The sequence below is a fragment of the Lissotriton vulgaris genome, chromosome 5 (assembly GCF_964263255.1).
Source record: "Lissotriton vulgaris chromosome 5, aLisVul1.2, whole genome shotgun sequence".
NCBI classification, from domain to species: domain Eukaryota; kingdom Metazoa; phylum Chordata; class Amphibia; order Caudata; family Salamandridae; genus Lissotriton; species Lissotriton vulgaris.
The window spans coordinates 1,693,401,855-1,693,428,449 of record NC_141693.1 but is presented as its reverse complement, the minus strand read 5'-3'; positions in this window follow the sequence as shown (position 1 = coordinate 1,693,428,449).

The following is a 26,595-nucleotide window of genomic DNA, read 5'->3' as shown; positions in this document are numbered from 1 at the left end:
TCACCCATTTCCTAAATTTCGGGCCAACCCCGAATTTAATCAAAACCCCCTCCAGGAATGGCCAGTGGACTGCATCAAATGCCTTTTTCGGCATCAAGGGATAAGAAAAGGTGGGGGTCCTTGCGGCCACAGACCTCCATCAGCCAGTTATGTGTCCTCCTGAGATTATATCGGGTGGCCCTGTCCAGCAGGAGGCCCGTCTGATCCAGTTTTACTAGGTCTGATATGATCCCCCGTAAGCGCAGCGCCAGGATCGTCGCCAGGAGTTTAACCTCCACATTCAGTAAGGAGATGGGCCGGTAGGATGCACATTCCTTGGGGGGTTTGCCCTCTTTGTAGATGGGCACAATTATGGCCTGGCGGAGGTCCACTGGCAGTGAACCCTCCTACAGGGCATCCTCGAACAAGCCCAGCATATGTTTAGCCAACAGGTCCGCCGTTTTTTTAAAGAATTCGGCCGGGAAACCGTTTAGGCCTGGTGATTTCCCCACACGGAGCCTAGATAATGCCTAGATAATGCCTTTCTGACCTCCTCCACTGTGATGTTCTCTTCTCTTGTGGAGAAGTGTGGCTCACTGGTTAGAGGAGGCAGACCTGGAAGCAGAGGTCAGCCCGGGACCAGGGTTCAATTCCCGGCTCGGTGGGGTCTTGAGTCCTAAAATGTCCATGGACTCGCCAATTCTCGCCCAGGTGCCTACTCGATTCACGGGTTCACACTCTGCGACTCTGGGCAATAGCTTGCTTAATCTCCACAACGGCCCCTCGCGGCGGGATGCCTGGCTTTCACCTTGCGGATACCCTGCTGGGGTTATCTCACAGGGGAATACCAGGACGGGTTCCCTAAGCAAGCGCTTAGAGACCGGTTGGTGATTTGCGCTATATCAATTCCTGTACGTTTACATTTACAAATCGGTAAGGTCTGCCTCCTCTAATTTTGGGAGGTCAATGAAAGCCATGTAATGGAGCGCATCCTCCACTGTCCCCAGCGGCCTGGCTGCGTAGAAGGCACGGTAATAGGCCGCAAATGCCTCCGCTATCTTTTCATCTGTCCGAGCCCAGTCGCCCAGCTCATCATGAATCTGTTCCACCCAGCGTGCATCCCGTTCCTTCCTGCTAAGCCAGGACAGTAGCCTGCCGGACTTGTCTCCGACGTCGTATAGGCGGTGAAGCGTCGCCAGAGCCTGCGCCTTCGCCTCGCCTGTCACAAGATGTTTGTACTGACGTTAGGTATCTAACAGTTGCCGAAGGACCGATGAATCGCCCCCTGAGCGATACCTGTGGTCCAGCTCCCTGACCCGCTCCTCCAGCGCGGTAACCTCTTCCTCCGCCTTCCTTTTTTCGCCCGCTACTCTATTCTGGGCCCTGTCTCGAAGGACCACCTTGAGCGCTTCCCACAGTGTCACCCGGGATTCCACAGATCCCACATTCTCCGCCAGGTACACCTTCACATCTGCCCGAAGGCCAGGTACTACATCCGCATTCTGGAGATCCCATGCCGCTAGTCTCCATGTGTCAGATCTCGGCTTTCTCGTTCCTACCCCAATAACAGCCATGAGGGGGGGATGGTCTGAAATTCCCCTTGCTTGGTATTCTATAGTGTCATTGTCGTGTAATGTCCTCCGGGCCATAAAGATGTAATCTAGCCGGGAGTAAACCCTGTGTGCCGCTGAGAAGAATGAAAACTCCGCCCCCCCGGGATGTCGCCACCTTCACATATCTGTGAGGCCCAGTGCCACCATAGTCTTTGCCAGTTGTGTGGTTGTCGATGCTCTGACTCCCCCTCCCGTTCTATCCCTTGTGGGGTCCATGACATCATTGAAGTCCCCCCTACTATTTGGGTCGTGTCGGACGTCGCTATTAGTATGTCTGCCATGGCTTTCAGTGTGGTGGCTTGTAATTTAGGTGGGGCATAGACCGAAATGAGCGTGTAGTCTCCTCTCCTACAGCGCCCCCTCACCCCTATGAACGACCCTTGTGGATCCACCCATGTTCTTGTGATGTGGAACGGTGGCTGTTTCCAAATGAGGATCGCCACCCCCCTCGAGCCCGAGGTAAAGCCTGCATGCGCTAACAACCTATATTGTCCTCTAGCGAGGAAGTTACAACAGGTACACTGTAGGTGTGTCTCTTGTAAGAGGACCACGTCAACTTACAGTCTTTTAATATAGTTATTTACCAATCCCCTCTTTATTTTGTTGCCCAGGCCATTGACGTTCCACGTCAAGATCCTCAACCTCCCACTGGGTGTGTCATCTGCTAATGGTGCCATCATCATCCCATTTCATCAAAATGTAGAGAGCGTCTCGTAGGTGCCATAGTGTAAACCCAGTGTGTCGGCATCCCTGAAGTGAATTGACATGCATACAACAATTCCCCCCTCCAACTTCCCCCCCACCCATCAACATCAGCAATCCATGCCCCTCTCCTTCCAACCACCCCAACCTGGAAGTAACTCCCCCCTGTCCTCCAACCCCCACCCCACCACCTCGCCCGTCAGTCCCCTTCCGGCCATTGGCCACCAAAGGGACGTGCCCGGTGAAAGGGGTCTGTCGCCCACCCTCTTGAAACTCCCCCCCTTTAGAACTCCAGACTCACAAAAAACTTGTAGGTCCGAATCTCCTCCTCAATCAATCCCTCAAACCACCAGTCAATGTCCAACCCTCTCATAGATAAGGTGATAGAGAAGAAGAAAGGAAGGAAATGCAGGGAGGGGTATGCCAACTTGCGTGCAGTCCGGCTTCGAGCCGGTAACAGTCATGTCGCAGAAGTTCCCACTTCACGAATGTGAGTCTTGCAGATCACCTGAAGATGCGGCGGTCCCTCCTCCCGCTTTTTTCTCCATCTCATTTATCGCCACCACCAGCGGATGTAGCGATGGTGTTTTTGCCCCTTCATCGCCAGAGGATCGCCCGTCGTTGTCCTCCTCTCCCTCGGATCTAGCCTCTCATAAAAGACAGCTGAATCTGGAGCCGGTGCGTGTATTCCGTAGCGGCGATGATGAGTTTCTTCGGGGACTTTGAGTCGTAGGATGCGCCGGGTAGGGAGTCGATTGTTGCCTCCGCGCGCTGCAGGACCCCCTAGGCCTTTGGGATCTCTGTTGCCTCCATCTTGTACCCTCCGCTGGCCTGCTCGGACCTGCCCTGTTGCCTGCCTCTGGGTCCCGCCGCAGGGGACGCTCCTCCAGCCACTGCCAGGCGTCATCTGGGGGCGTGAAGAAGTGTGATTTCCCCTGGTAGAGTATTTTTAGCTTTGCAGGAAAGAGGAGCATGTATTGCATCCGTAGGTCTCGATTTTATTTGGTCAAAGGATCTCCGTTGTCTCTGTACCTCCTGACTATAGTCCGGGAATATCATGATGGACACATTCTCAAGCCTGATGTCCCCAAGTCAGCGGGCCTCCCGGAGTATCGTGTCTCTATCTGCAAAGTTCAGGAACCGAGCTATCACGGGTCTCGGCCAGGCCCCCTCTGGCGGTTTTGCAAGAAGAGCGCAGTGTGCTCTCTCTATGACGAAGCAATTAGAGAAGCGCGCAGTCGGGAAGGTTTTCAGGAGCCATGCATGTAGAAAGGCCTCCATGTTGTTCTCTTCGATCTCCTCTCTAAAGCCCACAAAACGGAGGTTGTTTTGCCGGGCCCTGTTTTCCGCATCATCCACCTTCCACTGGAGGCTTTTATGTGATGCCCGGAGGTCCTCCACATTCTTCTGCAGTTCTCGGATGACGTCCTCAGCGTCTCCCACTCTTTGCTCCGCCACGGTCACTCTCTTCGTCAGGTTGCGAAAGTCTTGGCGCAATAGCGTCACCTCGGAGCCCACTTCACCGATTTTAACTCCAGCGCCGCTCGGGAGGCCTGGATATCGCTTCTGGAGGCCTGTATTGCTTCCATCAATAGGGCCGTGTCCGACCGTGGGGGGGGACTCTGTGGCATCCGCAGTCGGCTGGCCTGTGGCGTACCTGTCAAGGGTCCCTTGCTTCTTGGTCCTGGCCGGCGCCTCCCTTTTCCCCATCATGTGTGTCGGTGGGGGACCACCACCGTCCCCAACTCCTTCAGGCCGTAATCACACGAGGCACTTCACGTTCCTTCACCTCTAGGCACCTTCTCGCGCCCGGGGCCTGAGTCAATCGCCAGGGTCTCCGGGAGGGTGTAGGCCCAATCCGTCCCTTCCCAGCCCAGTACTTAGGTCTCAGCAGATGGTTCCGGCAGGGCCCTCCAATTCTCTGCCAGGCCCCACGTTCTGCTCCCAGGCCTTCAATGCTCCACCAAGCGGCACCTCCGATGGGCTGAGCTACCCAGGGATCCACTGCAGCCACCTCCGGGGTGGGTTTGCCAGTCTCTCCACCCCACTCACCGGATCATGTGCTGCTCCGATTGCTTGGGCCAGCAGGCGCAGTGTCCGTTCTCGGCAGTCTGCCACGGCCTATAGGCCTCACCGCCGCGGCCTCGCGTAGCTTCTCCCTGCCCCGACTGGGGCCGCCTCACTCAGTCTTCGTCGCGCCGCCGCCTGGGGGGCAGTCCGTTGGTTCCGCCGGGCCGCCGGATCCCAGCTCCGGAATCTCTGGCCAGAGCCCCTCGGAAAGGGGGGCAGGGAGCCGGTTGTGTGTTGGGTGCCGGTGATTGCCTCGCTACGCCTCCCCTGCCGGCGCCGGTACTCAGTGCTGCGCGAATCGTGGCAGCTGTGACGCCGCGCCGGCCGGAGGCTCCTGGGCTCTGTCTGTCGTTGCGCTGCCGCACTCCGGGTCCCTCAGCTGGCCCGGGCTTCAGGACCTCCTTACCCCCCACCCGAGGGCCGCTCAGTCGGCTGTTTAGGCTGTGGGGCTGTCCGCTTTACGATCGCGGAAAGGGGTGATCTTTGGGTCCGACTCGGGACCTTGGCCGGCTCGCTTTCTCACTCCCCTCTCCTTCCAACCACCCCAACCTGGAAGTAACTCCCCCCTGTCCTCCAACCCCCACCCCACCACCTCGCCCGTCAGTCCCCTTCCGGCCATTGGCCACCAAAGGGACGTGCCCGGTGAAAGGGGTCTGTCGCCCACCCTCTTGAAACTCCCCCCCTTTAGAACTCCAGACTCACAAAAAACTTGGAGGTCCGAATCTCCTCCTCAATCAATCCCTCAAACCACCAGTCAATGTCCAACCCTCTCATAGATAAGGTGATAGAGAAGAAGAAAGGAAGGAAATGCAGGGAGGGGTATGCCAACTTGCGTGCAGTCCGGCTTCGAGCCGGTAACAGTCATGTCGCAGAAGTTCCCACTTCACGAATGTGAGTCTTGCAGATCACCTGAAGATGCGGCGGTCCCTCCTCCCGCTTTTTTCTCCATCTCATTTATCGCCACCACCAGCGGATGTAGCGATGGTGTTTTTGCCCCTTCATCGCCAGAGGATCGCCCGTCGTTGTCCTCCTCTCCCTCGGATCTAGCCTCTCATAAAAGACAGCTGAATCTGGAGCCGGTGCGTGTATTCCGTAGCGGCGATGATGAGTTTCTTCGGGGACTTTGAGTCGTAGGATGCGCCGGGTAGGGAGTCGATTGTTGCCTCCGCGCGCTGCAGGACCCCCTAGGCCTTTGGGATCTCTGTTGCCTCCATCTTGTACCCTCCGCTGGCCTGCTCGGACCTGCCCTGTTGCCTGCCTCTGGGTCCCGCCGCAGGGGACGCTCCTCCAGCCACTGCCAGGCGTCATCTGGGTGCGTGAAGAAGTGTGATTTCCCCTGGTAGAGTATTTTTAGCTTTGCAGGAAAGAGGAGCATGTATTGCATCCGTAGGTCTCGATTTTATTTGGTCAAAGGATCTCCGTTGTCTCTGTACCTCCTGACTATAGTCCGGGAATATCATGATGGACACATTCTCAAGCCTGATGTCCCCAAGTCAGCGGGCCTCCCGGAGTATCGTGTCTCTATCTGCAAAGTTCAGGAACCGAGCTATCACGGGTCTCGGCCAGGCCCCCTCTGGCGGTTTTGCAAGAAGAGCGCAGTGTGCTCTCTCTATGACGAAGCAATTAGAGAAGCGCGCAGTCGGGAAGGTTTTCAGGAGCCATGCATGTAGAAAGGCCTCCATGTTGTTCTCTTCGATCTCCTCTCTAAAGCCCACAAAACGGAGGTTGTTTTGCCGGGCCCTGTTTTCCGCATCATCCACCTTCCACTGGAGGCTTTTATGTGATGCCCGGAGGTCCTCCACATTCTTCTGCAGTTCTCGGATGACGTCCTCAGCGTCTCCCACTCTTTGCTCCGCCACGGTCACTCTCTTCGTCAGGTTGCGAAAGTCTTGGCGCAATAGCGTCACCTCGGAGCCCACTTCACCGATTTTAACTCCAGCGCCGCTCGGGAGGCCTGGATATCGCTTCTGGAGGCCTGTATTGCTTCCATCAATAGGGCCGTGTCCGACCGTGGGGGGGGACTCTGTGGCATCCGCAGTCGGCTGGCCTGTGGCGTACCTGTCAAGGGTCCCTTGCTTCTTGGTCCTGGCCGGCGCCTCCCTTTTCCCCATCATGTGTGTCGGTGGGGGACCACCACCGTCCCCAACTCCTTCAGGCCGTAATCACACGAGGCACTTCACGTTCCTTCACCTCTAGGCACCTTCTCGCGCCCGGGGCCTGAGTCAATCGCCAGGGTCTCCGGGAGGGTGTAGGCCCAATCCGTCCCTTCCCAGCCCAGTACTTAGGTCTCAGCAGATGGTTCCGGCAGGGCCCTCCAATTCTCTGCCAGGCCCCACGTTCTGCTCCCAGGCCTTCAATGCTCCACCAAGCGGCACCTCCGATGGGCTGAGCTACCCAGGGATCCACTGCAGCCACCTCCGGGGTGGGTTTGCCAGTCTCTCCACCCCACTCACCGGATCATGTGCTGCTCCGATTGCTTGGGCCAGCAGGCGCAGTGTCCGTTCTCGGCAGTCTGCCACGGCCTATAGGCCTCACCGCCGCGGCCTCGCGTAGCTTCTCCCTGCCCCGACTGGGGCCGCCTCACTCAGTCTTCGTCGCGCCGCCGCCTGGGGGGCAGTCCGTTGGTTCCGCCGGGCCGCCGGATCCCAGCTCCGGAATCTCTGGCCAGAGCCCCTCGGAAAGGGGGGCAGGGAGCCGGTTGTGTGTTGGGTGCCGGTGATTGCCTCGCTACGCCTCCCCTGCCGGCGCCGGTACTCAGTGCTGCGCGAATCGTGGCAGCTGTGACGCCGCGCCGGCCGGAGGCTCCTGGGCTCTGTCTGTCGTTGCGCTGCCGCACTCCGGGTCCCTCAGCTGGCCCGGGCTTCAGGACCTCCTTACCCCCCACCCGAGGGCCGCTCCGTCGGCTGTTTAGGCTGTGGGGCTGTCCGCTTTACGATCGCGGAAAGGGGTGATCTTTGGGTCCGACTCGGGACCTTGGCCGGCTCGCTTTCTCACTCCGCCGCAGCTCACCGGGCAACCTTCGGCCTGAAATTACTCCTCCAGTGTCTGGGGGCCACAAAGCGTGCTTGGAGGCAGTTACGGGACTTCTGGATGAGTTATTTGTATTCGGATCAGGATCGGCTCGCCGGAGCTACCGGGAGACTCGACTTAGTCGGCCATGTTGTTGGCCACGCCCCCGGGGTATTTTTAGGGTTCAGGGGTAGGTTTGGGTTTTGGGGTACAGGGGTATTTTAAGGGTTCAGGGCTAGGTATGGGTTTTGGGGTACAGGGGTATTTTAGGGTTCAGGGGTAGGTTTGGGTTTTGGGGTGCAGGGGTATTTTTAGGGCTCAGGGCTAGGTTTAGGTTTTGGGGTACAGGGGTATTTTTAGGGTTCAGGGCTAGGTTTAGGTTTTGGGGTACAGGGGTAGGTTTGGGGTTTGAGGTACAGGGGTATTTATAGGGTTCAGGGCTAGGTTTGGGTTTTGGGGTACGGGGTATATTTATAGGGTTAAGATGGGTTAGTGTTTAAGGGTGTTGGGGTATTTTAAGGAGTAAGGGTGGGTTATGATTATGGGGTGCAGGGGTATTTAAAGGGAGCAGGGTGGGATTAGCACACAATATGAGACATGGCATGAAGGGCGGAACGCACCACCCGCCCCCAGCGTTTTTCACGCCCCCAGCACACGCCCACAGCACAACACAGACACGCCCACAAGGAACTACTTTGCTGACACGGTTCTTTTACCTTTTAAATGTATATGGTGGGCGTCTGCATAGCCTATGTCCTTCTGCTGCAACTGCCCTTTCCAACGCTGTATTGGGTGTTGTGATTGGTGCTGTGGTTCCTGAGATTACCCGCCTCAAAGGTTTGAGCTCTCTCTTTATTATATTAGTATGGATTACCTCATTTTCTATCTGACCATCCTCAACATAGGCAACTTCCTGTCATGCGCTTGTTTACTCATTTCTCCAAAGCACTTGGCTAGAAGCTGGCCCCAGCTTCTTCTCCTAAAACAACAATGTGATCTTCGATACAACCTGCAGATGATGATGCTGGGAAAGGGTTTTATATTACAATATCAAGGACAGAAATATCTTCCTGAAAAAATGTCGAAACATCAACTACCACATCGACGTTTATTGACATTGCATTCATCATCAAGATGCGCTGATGTGGTGTTAAGACTAGTACATCTGTACTTATATATATGCTTATTTTCACAATAAAGTGGTAGTCAATACTCTGGACTCAATATTTTTGCAGGACGATATGAAAAACTCAATAATGTGGTTGATTACCCTGTATTGCAATCCAGTACTTGGGTAGAACGAAGAAGAGCACTGATCACGGTACTGCTTGGACTATAGTGTCCAAGGGCAATGCAAGATCAGAGCAAGCAGCAGCCTCCTGTCTTGCTCTCAGGGAATCTATTGGGAGGGGCAGCTGCCTTTTGAAGTGCGATTAAAGAGACAAGTCTATTTAGGGAGACCCACTCGTATACGGTGCACACCATATTTTAACAATTTGAAGACAGGAAAAATGGCCCTGACAGGAGACAATTCAAAGAGATGTGTGTATTTTCCTAAAGGTGCACCATTAACCCACTAGTTGTACGTCAAGTCAGCCCTAAGCGTGGATACGCGACATGGCTGTTACAGGATTGATACCCAATAGGGCTAAGTCTCCCAGTCAGAGCTGTACTGACTATGTCAAAGAGACCGAAAAGGGGCGATTCTGCAGCTGGTTTTGAATTGAAACATCAGGATCTGTGTTTGAGGTTTTATACCATTAGCAATATGCTAGGGTCTCTGAGAGAAGCCTGAGGCATAGGACAAAGTTTAAATTAAAAAAAATCTGAAATTTTGGGTTCAAATGAAGAGCAGGAGATCTGGAGTTTCGTTTCTCTACAAATTATGATATCTTTGTAACAAAAGATGGGTCCTGTTTAGTGGCCATTGTAGCATCCTGTAAAAGATTGACTAGTCCACTGGTCCTGAGGCACCATTGACCCTCACGTGTTGTGATTTTGTAATTAAGAGGGGCGATTCAAAGACAGCCAGTCGCAGACAGCGCTCCTCCTTGACCTATGGCTTTATCAATAAGTCAAAATGTATTGATTTATTGGTAAAGAAGTGATATTGATATCATCGACCTTAAGAACCACCTCATTATGGATAGCAAAACACCATTGTTTACTGTATCAAAAGCCACTGAGAAGTTTGGTAAGACTATCAGACAAACTTCACCATTATCCAAAACGCAGAGGACCTCATCTAGTGTTCCAGATCTGCCTGTGTCTGCTGCCTGTGTCTGCTGCCTGTGTCTTCTTCCTGTGTCTTTTCCTGTGTCTTCTGCCTGTGTCTTCTTCCTGTGTCTGCTGCCTGTGTCTGTTGCCTGTGTCTTCTTCCTGTGTCTTCTGCCTGTGTCTGCTGCCTGTGTCTTCTGCCTGTGTCTGCTGCCTGTGTCTCTCTGCCTGTGTCTGCTGCCTGTGTCTGCAGCCTGTGTCTTCTGCCTGTATCTGCAGCCTGTGTCTTCTGTCTGTGTCTGCTGCCTGTGTCTGCTGCCTGTGTCTTCTGCCTGTGTCTGCTGCTTCTGTTTCTAGCGAATAGTTGCCATGTCTGTATTTGGGCACAGGTTATATGTATTTAGTGTTGCTGTAAATTTTACTTCGTCTTCACTAATCTTTAACATCTTAATTTGCTCTATGTCTCCAACTGAGTTTCCAAATAGGTTCACCAAAAAAAGTGCAAAAGAGAAAATCCCAGATAGAGGGGAGCGGCAATCGGGCAACAGTCCACAGAGATCGCATGTCCAATTGATGGCCTTAAAGAGGGCCAATACTGCCAATTATCTGCTTCATGAATCATATCTACCTTATACCAACCAACGCCCCGCCTTCTGGACTAGCAGGTCATATGAGAAAACACTGTGTCATGGAAAACCTCTCTGCTGTGACTAGTCTCATGCCTGCTCTGAGACACCCTTTGGAGTAGAGAGTCAGTCAGCAGTAGTGGTAGTCACAGTAACAATCTTGCACAGCCTTTAGGTTTTCTTACTAGTCCTAATAGGGCAAAACACCAATCCACTACACAAAACTTATTTTAACTGAGCACCCCTAAAAGTCTCATAAGCGACATGTCTGCAAAACTCTAACCACTTGATGTGAATAAGTTATAAACTAGGAGCTAATGAGACAATGGCTCTTGGCTGCTAATGTAGTGCACGATGTTGGAGGCCACATTCGACATTTGGTCATGTTTGGAAGGGTCAACTACTAGACTTATATTGTTACTGCAGGAGGAGACAGAACTGTTGTGTTAACGTAGCATTTTGCTGTGGTGCTTTGCTTACACTTTGAGTGGAAGCGTGACACGCGGAGTCTGGTGGGGCATAAATAAAGCTGTTGAGAATGGTGGTGGAGGACCAAGACCATATGGAAATGGAGGAACAAGGAGATTACATGCACATTTACTAATGAAATTATGTAAATAAATATATTCATTTCATGGTTTTGGATCAGCAGTGCTGTCTATATTCATAACACTAGCAAAAAAGATGATGCCCACACGATTATTAATGTTGGAGGGGTTTTCTGTTTCTGAAGTAGAGGACTAATACGTCATCCTACTACTCATAACTCACACGGTCCTGAAGAAAGCCCGACCGACACATCTAGGCAACAGAGGGCTGAAACATGTCGACCATTTTAGAACACGAAAATTGAATGCGTAAGAATCCTAATTATTCTTGCTACGCATATCTACAATATTTTCATCCTTAACTCGAATCCAGGAAAATAAATTGAACCATCTGGCTGTCCGAGTTATTTTAAACTTCACATTCACCTCTAATCACTGATCACTACTGCTTTTAACCTAGGGCGAATACCTCCTGGTGGAGGTTGCATACCCACTAAACCTGATGATTATGCAGTCACGTGAATAAAGGGGCGGAGAACCAAGATATACCGCTACCACGAAAAACTTTGCACGTGCATGAAGGTTTTTTACCATGGGACATACAATTCACCTGTATACCCAGGTTATGCAGGACAAGTGATCCTCCCCCGCTAACTGATTTGTGAGATTATATACCAAGGATATTGGATGGATCACGATTTTTCCTTCTCCCCCACATTGATTTATGAAGGAAGAGGGGTTTTCTGTTATGCAGTAGAAAAGCATCCAGGGCTGCTTAAAGAAGGTAGAAGAAGGATGGGTTATTCCAGAGAGAATGAAAAAGGGAAATATCTTCATAACGCATTATTGAAATGGAACTTTCCAGTACATTTAAGCGTTGTGTGTGGTCATCCATGGAGCTGCGCATGTGCACTTGGTTTCTCTCTGTCTTTGGCTAACGTTACTGATGTCGCAGCGCTATCATATGATGTAAGGAGTTCCTTGCTATCCACGCAGCAAAGTCTGATTATTTGAATATTGTAATTGCATTTATATGACGCTTACTACCCCCGACAAGGCGTCAAAGAGCTTTTCAGCGAGTAACATGCTACTCCGGAACCCAAGCAGAATTAGTGGTGAATTAGTATAGGGAAATAAGACATTAATTTGAGCGGTGGACAATACCACAATATTGCAATATTATATTTTACTTCATATTTAGGAGTTACTCAATTTTGCTTTATATATATTTAAGGAGTTACACAATACAGTTGTCTTCATTGGAAGTTTGATAAAACATTGTCTTCAAATTCTGTGGAAAGCCCACAAGAGAATTCTTCTAAGGGTGTCTCTGAATGTGTATTACCGAATTTTCAGTAGACACAAGTGACTACTTTTGTTATTTTATTTGTATTTCGTCACCCAGTGTGGACATTGGTGGCTACTTTATTTATTTGAGCTTATTGTGTTACACCAAGCATGTACATCATAGTACCACCAACATCTTTTTTACTGGTGACGGGGGAGCTACCTATGGATTAGGAAATATGGGTTGCAGTATTTTCTTTTATGTTGATGTGATAGATGGTAGTGACAGTACACCTGAAAAAAGTTAACCTTATTGAAGCATTATCTAGGTGGATTTGGCTTAAAAGAATTGAAGACCCTTCCCAAATTAGACCACTTTTAGCTTGCGTCACTTGAGGAAATATAAATTTTATGGTCAAGTAATGTTCCCTAGCGTGTACCCCACCGTCTCCATGTACCAGCTTAAAGTGCATGTAATTTCCCTTCTGTGCCAGCTATGAAGACGCAAATACATTTGCGTCCACCGTTAACATGTCCTCTTTCAGACCCACCCTGAATGGGTTGAATATTCCGTTTCCAAGTATGCCTTGCCAACGTCTTTTTATGGTGTACTCTACACGTTTTTCAGCTCTGGCACACTAGGCCCTGAATTCTGCCATCGAGCCTTTTTCTCTGCTTTCTGACTCTGAAAGCCTCAGCCCAGGCAGCCTCTGTACTCGTGACCTCTGTCCTACTCTCTGTGCGGCCCATGGCGCTTAGCTCAGCCTGCTGCCTGCCAAGACTGTATTCAACCTTCGAATTATCTGTTCCGCTCCTCGAAACTGCATTCCTACCTACTAGTTTAAGTAAACATTCCCCCAGCTGAAAGGCGAAAGGCCCGGCCTCACTGTCTCCATACAAGTAATTCATAGCCTCTGTTACCATGGAAGGCCCATGCCCCTCGCATCCCGTGCAGACACTTAGGCGCTCATACACGCGCTCACAGTCAGTATAGAATAGCTTCTGCCCCAGAGACCTTTCCCTCTAGATAGTATGGTTCCCAAACATCAGATATCAGATATGATAGAAGTACGAGTTGATCTGACATGCCAGACTTCTGTCTCTTTCCGCCAGTGTAAATGTCAAGTCCCCTGCACCCGTCTGTTTCACGTCAATCATACGTCATGCAACTGCGCGCGCATCCATGCTTCAGATTTCTGCTGACATTATAAAATTCTGCTTTGTTGCCACCCACTGTGACACCTATCTGTGACGTTTCTCGTTCACACCTCCATGTGCACGCCCAGTTCACGCCTTCTAATTACGTACCACTATCACGTGGATGCTGTTATCTTGTTTCTCTCAGCTGTTACGCCTACTGCATAGGTTTCTGTTATGCAAGTCAAGTATATAAGCTATGTATTGTCAATAAAATATTGCTCTATCCCTTCCTGAACCCCTGTGGTTGCAGGAACATGATATCCAGGTCATGACCATTCCTTTTTAAGGAATAAAACCCCTAAGAACTCTAACACCACGGACTCTGCCTCTTTATTTCCGATTGAGTTATTATTGATTAAGTACTTACCTGCATAGAAATTAAGACGGTAAATCAAATATTTACCACAGAATTTTGGCGCCCGAACAGGGACCCCTCCCCCACCCCACGCGCCGGTTGGTGCGTTGCAAGCTCTGTCCCCTGCCATCAGTTAGACGGAAACTACGCGTACTGGCAGGATTTCCTGTATCTCCCTCTGGCCCACGGAGGTGACGAAGACTGCGATTAGCACCCAGACGAGGCGGTGAGGAGTGCGGAGGATCCCGACCAGAGCCTAGCCGAAAGAAGCAAGGTCCGAGGTGTCAAGAGGCCCACCAGTTTCCGAAGTATCCACGTGTCGAGTCGAGTCGAGTCCAGTCCGGTCCAGTCGAGTTTTCCGAGGCCTTCAGTTTCCGTGCTTCCCGGTGAGTACCATTGCTGGGACGTATCAAGACGGGTTTGGGTACACAAACACGGTCTGCACTGTTTTAGACAGTGTATCTGTACTGTTTAGCAGTATATCCGTTATTTCAAGTTTTTGCACTGTTTTAGACAGTGTATCTGTACTGTTTAGCAGTATATCCGTTATTTCAAGTTTTTGCACTGTTTTAGACAGTGTATCTGTACTGTTTAGCAGTATATCCGTTACTTCAAGTTTTTGCACTGTCTTTAGACAGTGTATCTGTACTGTTTAGCAGTACATCCGATATAGGGGGTAGTCATATATGTTTCAAATGTTTTCCATGTGATAAATGTCGTGGTATGAGTGTGACTGTTTTTAATGTGCATTATTGTGTTCTTGTGTAATTAGCTGTATTCAGTATTAAGTAGCAAGGATCGAGCATTCAGTATTAAGTAAACAAGATGCCGTTTTTCAACAAGTTAAAACAGATAGGAACTAGGAAAGGGATACTAGAGGAAGAAATTCCTATCCCCCCTAGAGACACTCCTGGAAATTTTATGTACCACAAGCATGGCTTAGATGCCATATTGTACCTAGATTTATGGGCCGATTATACTAAGCATCTAGACGAAAGACATAGATGGCCTGTTACCGGAACATGGGATGCCGAGTGCATCATGAAAGTAGAAGAAGCACTATGGAAAAAGAAAGCCAGACAATCTCAGAAAGACGCCATAGAATTTTGGCGTAAAGAATCACATAAGCGTGCTGAAAAAGCACTCCGTAGAGAAGACAGACTTAAAGAATCAGATAAGGCTCAAGAAAACGAATTAGTTACTGAAGGGATCCGAGTAAAATCAGAACAAATAGACCGTGCCCGAAATAATCTCGTAAATAGCATGTATCTAGTGGCCGAGGGTTTGCCTGAAGCCACTTCAGAAATACCGAAAAATCTGCCGCCACCATTGATTCCGACTAAAGTAAATCACAGAACTACTAAAGACATATTCCTGAATTCCTATCTAGAGGATGTAGCACCCGCTTACACCAATCCACGTGCCCACGTCCCGCCTGCTGACGTTGACGGGGGTGGCAACCCGCCTCCAGACCATATCCCACCATTACTGCAATCAGGTTATCCCGTCCGACAGCCTGTCATTCCTGCACCTCCACCACTTCCCGCACCTAAGATTGACATACCGAAACCTGATCCTACTAAAAGACAAGTTCAAGTACACATACAGACTCCACAGAGAGATAATGTCCAAGCTTCCGCCTCAGGAGGTGCGACCGGGGGTTACCGGACCCCACCAGTAACACACAGATTACACCTTAGGGACATACAGAATCCGTTCCCGTTCCAATCACCCCGTCTCGACATGCTCAAAGAACCGCTTCCAGTTTGCAGATATGATCCAGTACCTGGCAAAGACGATAGGATGTTGATAGCATCACTACGATTGCGACAAGCTACAGATTACCTAATATTATTCTCAGGAATGAAAGAACACTTAGATAGAATATACCATTTTGTCCAGACTGGGGAAGATCCTGAAAGTATTAAAGAGGCCATGGCACATCAGAAAGTTGACACTCAAGCATATATATTACGTTTTTTCATAAATTGTCTAATAAGAGAACGAGACAGGCCTGAGACAGAACAGGATGAAATAGAGGCACTCAACAAGTGGGGTCAAAATATATCCGAAGGAAAACATGATAAAGGGGGTTGCATAGCCAGTATGTACAAGAGAATAAGAAAAGCAGTGATAGAAATACACGAAAAAGAGAAAGAAAAAGCTTCCTCCGAGGAGGAGGAAGAATCTGAAGAACAAGAAAAGACTACAGACATGATAGCGTATGTAGGTAAGGGAACTTACCTTAGGAAAGGTATTCGTCCGGAAAGCAAGAGAGTTTTCCTCTCCGGCATAACAAAACCGAATTCTCCGGAACATCAGTTCCAAGAGACTGATAAAAGGCTTCGAGAACGAATGGGGTACCATGTACTCAATTCTATGGATGAACAAGAACTAGCCCGGTCAGCAGTACTATGGGCCGATAATCCGAACATATATAATGATGACACAGTAGCACAGACATTCCTGAACCTCTCCCCAGACGAACAGAAATTAGCAGGTGTATACATGATTCAGCACCTCCTCACGTTATACAGAAACCAACATTCTGATCCAGGTCCCTTACACGATACATTAGAAGCATTACTCATGGACAGATGGAGAGGTCTAAGTACCAAGCTAATACAAATAATTCTAGAACAACGACATAGATATAACGCTTTCTTAAGTACAGAATATGTTCCCGCTCCGCCCCCAGAAAGAAAAATGTATCATATGGAGCGTCTGCATGGCATTGACAGTCAGAACCCCTTACGAGAAGTGCATCCAGTTATGGGAACCGATAATCACCTGAAACGTGTGTATGTACACACGCCTCTGACCAAGTTAGAATTACTGGAAATGAAGAAACTAGTACCCTGTCATGATAAAGACCCTGCAGGTTTTCACAGAGAACTTAAAGATATGTTACTGATGGGAGATTACACATATGAAGATATCATGAAAATGTTAAAGGTACTGCTGCCCACTGGCATCTACGAGAAACTCAAGGAAAAGGAATGGGAGGTAGGAGATAAAAAGATTGTATGGGCAGAAATAGAGGACGAGGAAGAAAAACGTACCCCAGGGCTAGGCCTTGGGGAGAAAACTAAAGCATTACCAGGTTTGATAGTACAGGTTCTGCCTAGATTACTGACAACTAGAAAGGAAGATTGGGACACAATTTCGGCCTGTAAACAGAAGCCAGATGAAGATACGAGTGACTTTTATTCAAGATTTGAGAAATGTTTCATTATTAATAGTGGTCTTAAACCAAGTAGCGAGTCGTACCCGCATCTTTTTGTATCAAAGTTAGTCGAAAATTCCCTGTTAGCAGTTAAAAACCGTGTATACAAGGTTGAGAGTACATGGCAAGCAAATACGCCATCACAGATGTTACAAATGTTACAATATCATCAGAACAGAATCAGAGAAGAACAGGATCATGAACAGAAACGCATGAAAGACACGAAAATGAAAATGTTAGTAGCCCAATCAGTTCCAGCTGACAGCCAGAGAAAGGGTACGACCCAGACAGGTCACGCCGCAGCTCCCGTTAAAGGGACATGCAACTATTGTAAGCAGCCAGGTCACTACGTACATGAATGCCCAGTCCTGAAACATAATATAGAAACAGGTAAAACTAAGGAAAGACCGCATCCACCTAGACAAGACCAGGTCCAGCCACAGACTTTACAGAAGACACAGCCTACGCATGTTTCATCTCATACAGTACAGACAGTAGCGGTACCACAGCCACAGCCCATTGCCGCGACTCAGCAAGTTTCACGACAGATGTACCAGTATGCCCAATCTGCTTACCCCGATTATCCACGATACACATGAAACAGCCTGGAGAGGGAAGTTGGCTTGCCTCTTATTGAGATTCCTGTAGATCAAGAAGGTCCTTATGTACACAGTCAAGTATTGGGAAAAGACAGAAAGTTTTTAATTGACACAGGGGCAAGCCGCACAACAATCAGTCATGATGAAGTTCCAGGGGCACCCCTCTCAGGCTCACAGAATGTTTCCCTTGGTTTTTCAGGACAGCCTATTGTAAATGAGGTATCAGAACCAGTTCCCCTGGCTGTGGGTCCATTATCACGTGTTACAGACCTATTACTTACAAAATCATGTCCAGAAAATCTGTTAGGAATAAAGACATTGAAAGCTTTAGGAGCAGTGATATGTTGTTCTCCGGAAGGAGTTAGACTCTTTCTGCGAGATTTCAAGGGTCACTATGTATTACGAGAATTTGATATCAGATTGAAAAATGTACCAGATCACCTGTGGGCACGAGGCCCAACCGATGTAGGCTGCATGCATATTACTCCATACCGTGTTACACTGAAACCAGGTGTTGTTTTACCGAGAATTAGACAATACAAGTTACCGCCTGATGCTGTAGTGGCTTTACTGAAAATCATTGAAGAGCTTATTGCCCAAGGAGTGGTTGTAGAGACCGACTCCAATATCTGTAATTCCCCTATCATTCCGATTCTTAAACGTACTGATCCCAATGCACCGCCAGTATACCGGCTGGTGATTGATTTACGAGAACTGAATAAATGCATAGTTCCACAGTACCCTGTGGTTCCCGATATCTCTTCCCTATTGACTGCTATTGATTCAGAAGCAACGTTCTTTACGGTAATTGACCTCAAGAACGCCTTCTTTAGTGTGCCTATTGATCCAGAGAGTCAATATCTATTCGGATTCAGTTTAAATGGACGAAGTTTCAAATTTTCACGCGCACCTCAAGGATTCACAGAAAGCCCCAGCATCTATAGTCAAGCACTGAAAAGACAACTAGATTGTATTCACATGCCAGTTAATACCGCCTTACTGCAATACGTCGATGATCTGTTGATCACCGCACGAAGTGAACCCGAATGTGAACAAGCATCACTGACAGTTTTACACTTTCTGGCCGACAAGGGACACAAAGTGTCTCCTTCGAAGCTACAATTCTGTGTTCAGCAAGTTGTGTACTTGGGTCACTTGCTGTCCAAAGTGGGGAGACAGCTCACTCCTGATCGCATCCAGTTAATTGTAAATATGCCACAACCCCAGACACAAAAGGAAGTGCGGGCCTTTATAGGCCTCACCTCGTACTGTAGACAATGGATTCCTTAGTATGCATTTTTAGCTAAACCACTCATTCAGTTGACAACGCAGGAGGCAGCAACTTCGACTGCCCTTCCGTGGACTCAGGAACACACACACGCCTTTGAAGAATTAAAGAAAGCTTTATGTCAAGCACCAGTTTTAGCGACACCATGTTACAGCAAACCTTTTACACTTTTTGTTACAGAACGTGATGGTACAGCGTTGTCTGTCCTCACTCAAGCTCAAGCAGGTTCACATAAGCCTTGCGCTTATTTTTCAAGTACATTGGATTCAGTAGCCCAGGCACTCCCTGCGTGCTTAAAGTCAGTAGCAGCAACAGCACTAGCAATCAGACAGAGCGACTCAATTGTTTTAGGACATCAATTAACAGTACAAGTTCCACATTCTGTAGAGGTTCTTTTAAACAGAACCCAGACTCAACACTTAACTATAGCACGACTGACAGGTTATGAATTAACACTATTCCAGCCACACATAGAAATCAGACGCTGTAGCATTCTGAACCCCGCTACATTATTACCTTCAATAATGACAGATCCAGCCCCGCATGATTGTATAGAGATCATTAATGCAGTAACAAAACCCAGACGAGACTTAACAGATGTTCCATTGACAAATCCAGACCTGACACTTTATGTGGATGGTTCATGTATGAGAACAAGTACAGGAGAATTAGTGGCCGCATATGCAGTGACCACTGAAACTGAAGTCAAAGAAACATATCGTATTGATACATTGTCTGCTCAAGCGGCAGAGCTCATTGCTCTGACCCGAGCCTGTATACTAGCCAAGAACAGAAATGTTAACATATACACAGATTCCCGTTATGCGTTCGGAGTCGTACACGACTTCGGAATGTTGTGGCAAGAACGAGGTTTCTTGACCTCTCACGGTGCCAAGATCCAACACGGTCCCCTCATTCAAGCACTGTTAGAAGCCATACATCTGCCTTCAGGCATATCCGTCATGAAGTGTAAAGCACATACTAAAGTTACAGATTCTGTTTCCCAGGGTAACGACCTGGCAGACCAGATAGCAAAACATACAGCACTGACTCACACTCAGACAACTGACGTGACAAAGACAATAGTACCGACACATTGTATGACAGTTAGGGATCCCGCCCTAGATGTAATCGATATTCAGACACATGCTACTGCAGATGAAATAAAGAAATGGACCGAACTAGGAGGGATCCAGACAGATCAAGGATGGATGACGAAGGGAAAATCTACATGGTTTCTCCCCGACTCTATGGTTCAAGTTATAATCAATACAGCACATAGTCCAGCACAACTAGGAGAGAAAGCGATGTTAGACAGTTTACAGAATCTCTGGTATAATAAACACTTAAGAGCAGCAGCAAAACAGAAAGTGCGTACTTGCATGATCTGTTGTCAGTTCAATCCAGGTAAAAGCGTCCCTGTAGAGCAAGGTGGATTTCATCCTCCCGATCACCCTTTTGAAGTCCTCCAGATGGATTATATCCAGATGGACCGTTGTCGAGGATTCAAATATGTTCTCGTAATTGTTTGTGCACTTTCCCGTTGGACCGAAGCATATCCAGTCCCAGATTACACTGCTCCGACCACTGCCAGGCAGCTGGTTCGTGAATTCTTCCCACGGTACGGCTTGCCTCGTGTCGTGTACTCAGATAACGGACAGCCATTCTCATCCGAATTAATGAAGCAGGTTTCCCTTCTGCTAGGGTATCAGTGGAGATTCCATTGTGTCCGACACCCCGAAGCCGCAGGCCTTGTAGAGAGGCATAACCAGACATTAAAGACCCGTCTTGCTAAAGTTTGTAAAGAAAAAGGGGTCGACTGGATAGTCGCCCTGCCAGTTGCATTGTTCTACATGAGGATGGTCGCCCACTCACGATCAGGACTATCCCCGTATGAAGTGGTTTTTGGCAGACCACCGAATATGTGGGGGACGCCCATACCGAAGAAAATTACCGATGTTGACTGTAATATGCTGACAGATTACCTTGCCTCCTTGATGTCTGCACTCCAATCATGTCGTTCACAGGTTGCCGCAGCCTTTCCTGACAACACAGATGTAAAGCCGCATGATGTCCGTCCAGGAGACCTGATCCTAGTTAGGAACTTCGACAGGAAAAGTCCGCTGGAGCCCCGCTGGAAAGAGCCGAAGACCGTCCTTCTCACAACGAGGACCGCTATAAAAATCGAAGGGAGAAAGGGGTGGATCCACATAAGCCATGTAAAAAAATGCAATGAACTAATGCCAGGAAAAGACTCGTCCACCCCTTCCAAAGACTGTATCGAATCTAGTGACTTTAAAATTCCGAAACAAGAGAAAACTCCCCAAGAGGAGTATAAACTGAAACTCCGATCTAGCAAGTCAGACAGTTTAATTGTTTAAGTCCTCCCCTAGGTGAATCGGTTAAATAGTTTCTGACATGTATCCCCTAGATCGAGATAGAAAGAGAGAGAGACAACTCAAGAAGCGTACATATTGTAAATCACTCCGTAGTCACTGTATAGTGACATTATTGATTATGTTTTTTCTAAGCCTTCTGATTATTGTTGCCAGTATATTGCTTTCTATATATTATCCCATTTTCAAGCGTGAACAATCTGCTTATAATGTCACTGCTGAACATTCTTTTAGTGAATTACCTCTTCATGAACTTTCTTACAGACTTGCGCTGCGCAACAACACATTCATTAGTATGTTACATCACTCCCATCAGACTTACAACGCTACAAACTGCTGGATATGTGGCCGAATCCCTCCCTACCAGAAATACAAGGGAGTTCTGCCCCTCTTTCCGTACCCGTTCACACACAATGGCTCCTGTGGTGCCTGGTTTAGAATAATTAATTCCGTAGATCCTGATATTGCTGTTTTTAAAGGGAGCTGGGTTTGGGGAAACTTGAACTTAGTTCTGCTTAATGCCTGTTATCCAGACAAGAAGGGACTTCCCATTAGAATAGGAACTGATCTAGAAAATGAAGTATATGGATTAGGTAATTATACAATTAACCTTATGATTCTTACTGTTGAATCAGAAGCCGCTTCAGTTCCCCCTGCTATGTCAGTATTACCAGTCACAGGTGAATTATGTGTCAGTAAGAAGGGTTCAGTACACTTAGGTCATAGCAAATGTACTACTGTGGTCGAATTCAGTGACCATGGTAAATCTTTTTTTAAAGCTACTCGTCATTCCTACTTTGTTTGTGGTCATACCGCATACATACGCTTACCTCCAGATTGGGATGGTACCTGTTACATTGCATTCCTTCTGCCACCTGTTTTTCTAGCTCCTCCTGATTATCACAGAAACACAAATCTAGTAAAGAATAGACTCCGAAGAGGTCTCCCGATTGTCGACTTTACTGAAACGGCATGGGAGCAATACACAGATTTCAATAAAGGGTTCTTTTTCTTCACAGGCCCCGTCCAAAATAGTAAGCTAATCCGCAGATTAACTAGAACACTTGAAGCAGTAGTGAATGAAACTGCCTCCGCCCTGGGTAACTTAACAGAGGAGCAGTCCGCCATGCGGGTTGTTGTCCTTCAAAATCGTCTTGTTATTGACGTCATCTTGGCAGACAGAGGCGGAGCTTGTAAGGTCATCGGGTCAAGTTGCTGTGTTTTCATTCCAGAAAACGCGCCAACAGTATATCAAGCTATTACACGTCTTCATAAAATTGCAAATCTGATACATCAGAATCCAGGCACCTGGACTTGGTCCGGTTGGTTCTGGACAACGTTAACCGCTTGGGGATGGAAGATCCTATCCTTCCTGGGCATTGCTCTCGTCATAGTATTCAGTTGTTGTCTGTGCCTACAGTGTGGGCCAGCAATATGTGGACTGTGTGCCACATCGTGCATTGAACATTCCAGTTTTTTCTCAAAACGTGAAAGAAAGAAAGATGAGCAAATGATGTTACAAGAACAGACTGATCGATTCATGAGGATCGATATATCATGAAGGGTCCGTAGGGAACAAGGAGGGAATGAGGAAATATAAATTTTATGGTCAAGTAATGTTCCCTAGCGTGTACCCCACCGTCTCCATGTACCAGCTTAAAGTGCATGTAATTTCCCTTCTGTGCCAGCTATGAAGACGCAAATACATTTGCGTCCACCGTTAACATGTCCTCTTTCAGACCCACCCTGAATGGGTTGAATATTCCGTTTCCAAGTATGCCTTGCCAACGTCTTTTTATGGTGTACTCTACACGTTTTTCAGCTCTGGCACACTAGGCCCTGAATTCTGCCATCGAGCCTTTTTCTCTGCTTTCTGACTCTGAAAGCCTCAGCCCAGGCAGCCTCTGTACTCGTGACCTCTGTCCTACTCTCTGTGCGGCCCATGGCGCTTAGCTCAGCCTGCTGCCTGCCAAGACTGTATTCAACCTTCGAATTATCTGTTCCGCTCCTCGAAACTGCATTCCTGCCTACTAGTTTAAGTAAACATTCCCCCAGCTGAAAGGCGAAAGGCCCGGCCTCACTGTCTCCATACAAGTAATTCATAGCCTCTGTTACCATGGAAGGCCCATGCCCCTCGCATCCCGTGCAGACACTTAGGCGCTCATACACGCACTCACAGTCAGTATAGAATAGCTTCTGCCCCAGAGACCTTTCCCTCTAGATAGTATGGTTCCCAAACATCAGATATCAGATATGATAGAAGTACGAGTTGATCTGACATGCCAGACTTCTGTCTCTTTCCGCCAGTGTAAATGTCAAGTCCCCTGCACCCGTCTGTTTCACGTCAATCATACGTCATGCAACTGCGCGCGCATCCATGCTTCAGATTTCTGCTGACATTATAAAATTCTGCTTTGTTGCCACCCACTGTGACACCTATCTGTGACGTTTCTCGTTCACACCTCCATGTGCACGCCCAGTTCACGCCTTCTAATTACGTACCACTATCACGTGGATGCTGTTATCTTGTTTCTCTCAGCTGTTACGCCTACTGCATAGGTTTCTGTTATGCAAGTCAAGTATATAAGCTATGTATTGTCAATAAAATATTGCTCTATCCCTTCCTGAACCCCTGTGGTTGCAGGAACATGATATCCAGGTCATGACCATTCCTTTTTAAGGAATAAAACCCCTAAGAACTCTAACACCACGGACTCTGCCTCTTTATTTCCGATTGAGTTATTATTGATTAAGTACTTACCTGCATAGAAATTAAGACAGTAAATCAAATATTTACCACAGAATTTTGGCGCCCGAACAGGGACCCCTCCCCCACCCCACGCGCCGGTTGGTGCGTTGCAAGCTCTGTCCCCTGCCATCAGTTAGACGGAAACTACGCGTACTGGCAGGATTTCCTGTATCTCCCTCTGGCCCACGGAGGTGACGAAGACTGCGATTAGCACCCAGACGAGGCGGTGAGGAGTGCGGAGGATCCCGACCAGAGCCTAGCCGAAAGAAGCAAGGTCCGAGGTGTCAAGAGGCCCACCAGTTTCCGAAGTATCCACGTGTCGAGTCGAGTCGAGTCCAGTCCGGTCCAGTCGAGTTTTCCGAGGCCTTCAGTTTCCGTGCTTCCCGGTGAGTACCATTGCTGGGACGTATCAAGACGGGTTTGGGTACACAAACACGGTCTGCACTGTTTTAGACAGTGTATCTGTACTGTTTAGCAGTATATCCGTTATTTCAAGTTTTTGCACTGTTTTAGACAGTGTATCTGTACTGTTTAGCAGTATATCCGTTATTTCAAGTTTTTGCACTGTTTTAGACAGTGTATCTGTACTGTTTAGCAGTATATCCGTTACTTCAAGTTTTTGCACTGTCTTTAGACAGTGTATCTGTACTGTTTAGCAGTACATCCGATATAGGGGGTAGTCATATATGTTTCAAATGTTTTCCATGTGATAAATGTCGTGGTATGAGTGTGACTGTTTTTAATGTGCATTATTGTGTTCTTGTGTAATTAGCTGTATTCAGTATTAAGTAGCAAGGATCGAGCATTCAGTATTAAGTAAACAAGATGCCGTTTTTCAACAAGTTAAAACAGATAGGAACTAGGAAAGGGATACTAGAGGAAGAAATTCCTATCCCCCCTAGAGACACTCCTGGAAATTTTATGTACCACAAGCATGGCTTAGATGCCATATTGTACCTAGATTTATGGGCCGATTATACTAAGCATCTAGACGAAAGACATAGATGGCCTGTTACCGGAACATGGGATGCCGAGTGCATCATGAAAGTAGAAGAAGCACTATGGAAAAAGAAAGCCAGACAATCTCAGAAAGACGCCATAGAATTTTGGCGTAAAGAATCACATAAGCGTGCTGAAAAAGCACTCCGTAGAGAAGACAGACTTAAAGAATCAGATAAGGCTCAAGAAAACGAATTAGTTACTGAAGGGATCCGAGTAAAATCAGAACAAATAGACCGTGCCCGAAATAATCTCGTAAATAGCATGTATCTAGTGGCCGAGGGTTTGCCTGAAGCCACTTCAGAAATACCGAAAAATCTGCCGCCACCATTGATTCCGACTAAAGTAAATCACAGAACTACTAAAGACATATTCCTGAATTCCTATCTAGAGGATGTAGCACCCGCTTACACCAATCCACGTGCCCACGTCCCGCCTGCTGACGTTGACGGGGGTGGCAACCCGCCTCCAGACCATATCCCACCATTACTGCAATCAGGTTATCCCGTCCGACAGCCTGTCATTCCTGCACCTCCACCACTTCCCGCACCTAAGATTGACATACCGAAACCTGATCCTACTAAAAGACAAGTTCAAGTACACATACAGACTCCACAGAGAGATAATGTCCAAGCTTCCGCCTCAGGAGGTGCGACCGGGGGTTACCGGACCCCACCAGTAACACACAGATTACACCTTAGGGACATACAGAATCCGTTCCCGTTCCAATCACCCCGTCTCGACATGCTCAAAGAACCGCTTCCAGTTTGCAGATATGATCCAGTACCTGGCAAAGACGATAGGATGTTGATAGCATCACTACGATTGCGACAAGCTACAGATTACCTAATATTATTCTCAGGAATGAAAGAACACTTAGATAGAATATACCATTTTGTCCAGACTGGGGAAGATCCTGAAAGTATTAAAGAGGCCATGGCACATCAGAAAGTTGACACTCAAGCATATATATTACGTTTTTTCATAAATTGTCTAATAAGAGAACGAGACAGGCCTGAGACAGAACAGGATGAAATAGAGGCACTCAACAAGTGGGGTCAAAATATATCCGAAGGAAAACATGATAAAGGGGGTTGCATAGCCAGTATGTACAAGAGAATAAGAAAAGCAGTGATAGAAATACACGAAAAAGAGAAAGAAAAAGCTTCCTCCGAGGAGGAGGAAGAATCTGAAGAACAAGAAAAGACTACAGACATGATAGCGTATGTAGGTAAGGGAACTTACCTTAGGAAAGGTATTCGTCCGGAAAGCAAGAGAGTTTTCCTCTCCGGCATAACAAAACCGAATTCTCCGGAACATCAGTTCCAAGAGACTGATAAAAGGCTTCGAGAACGAATGGGGTACCATGTACTCAATTCTATGGATGAACAAGAACTAGCCCGGTCAGCAGTACTATGGGCCGATAATCCGAACATATATAATGATGACACAGTAGCACAGACATTCCTGAACCTCTCCCCAGACGAACAGAAATTAGCAGGTGTATACATGATTCAGCACCTCCTCACGTTATACAGAAACCAACATTCTGATCCAGGTCCCTTACACGATACATTAGAAGCATTACTCATGGACAGATGGAGAGGTCTAAGTACCAAGCTAATACAAATAATTCTAGAACAACGACATAGATATAACGCTTTCTTAAGTACAGAATATGTTCCCGCTCCGCCCCCAGAAAGAAAAATGTATCATATGGAGCGTCTGCATG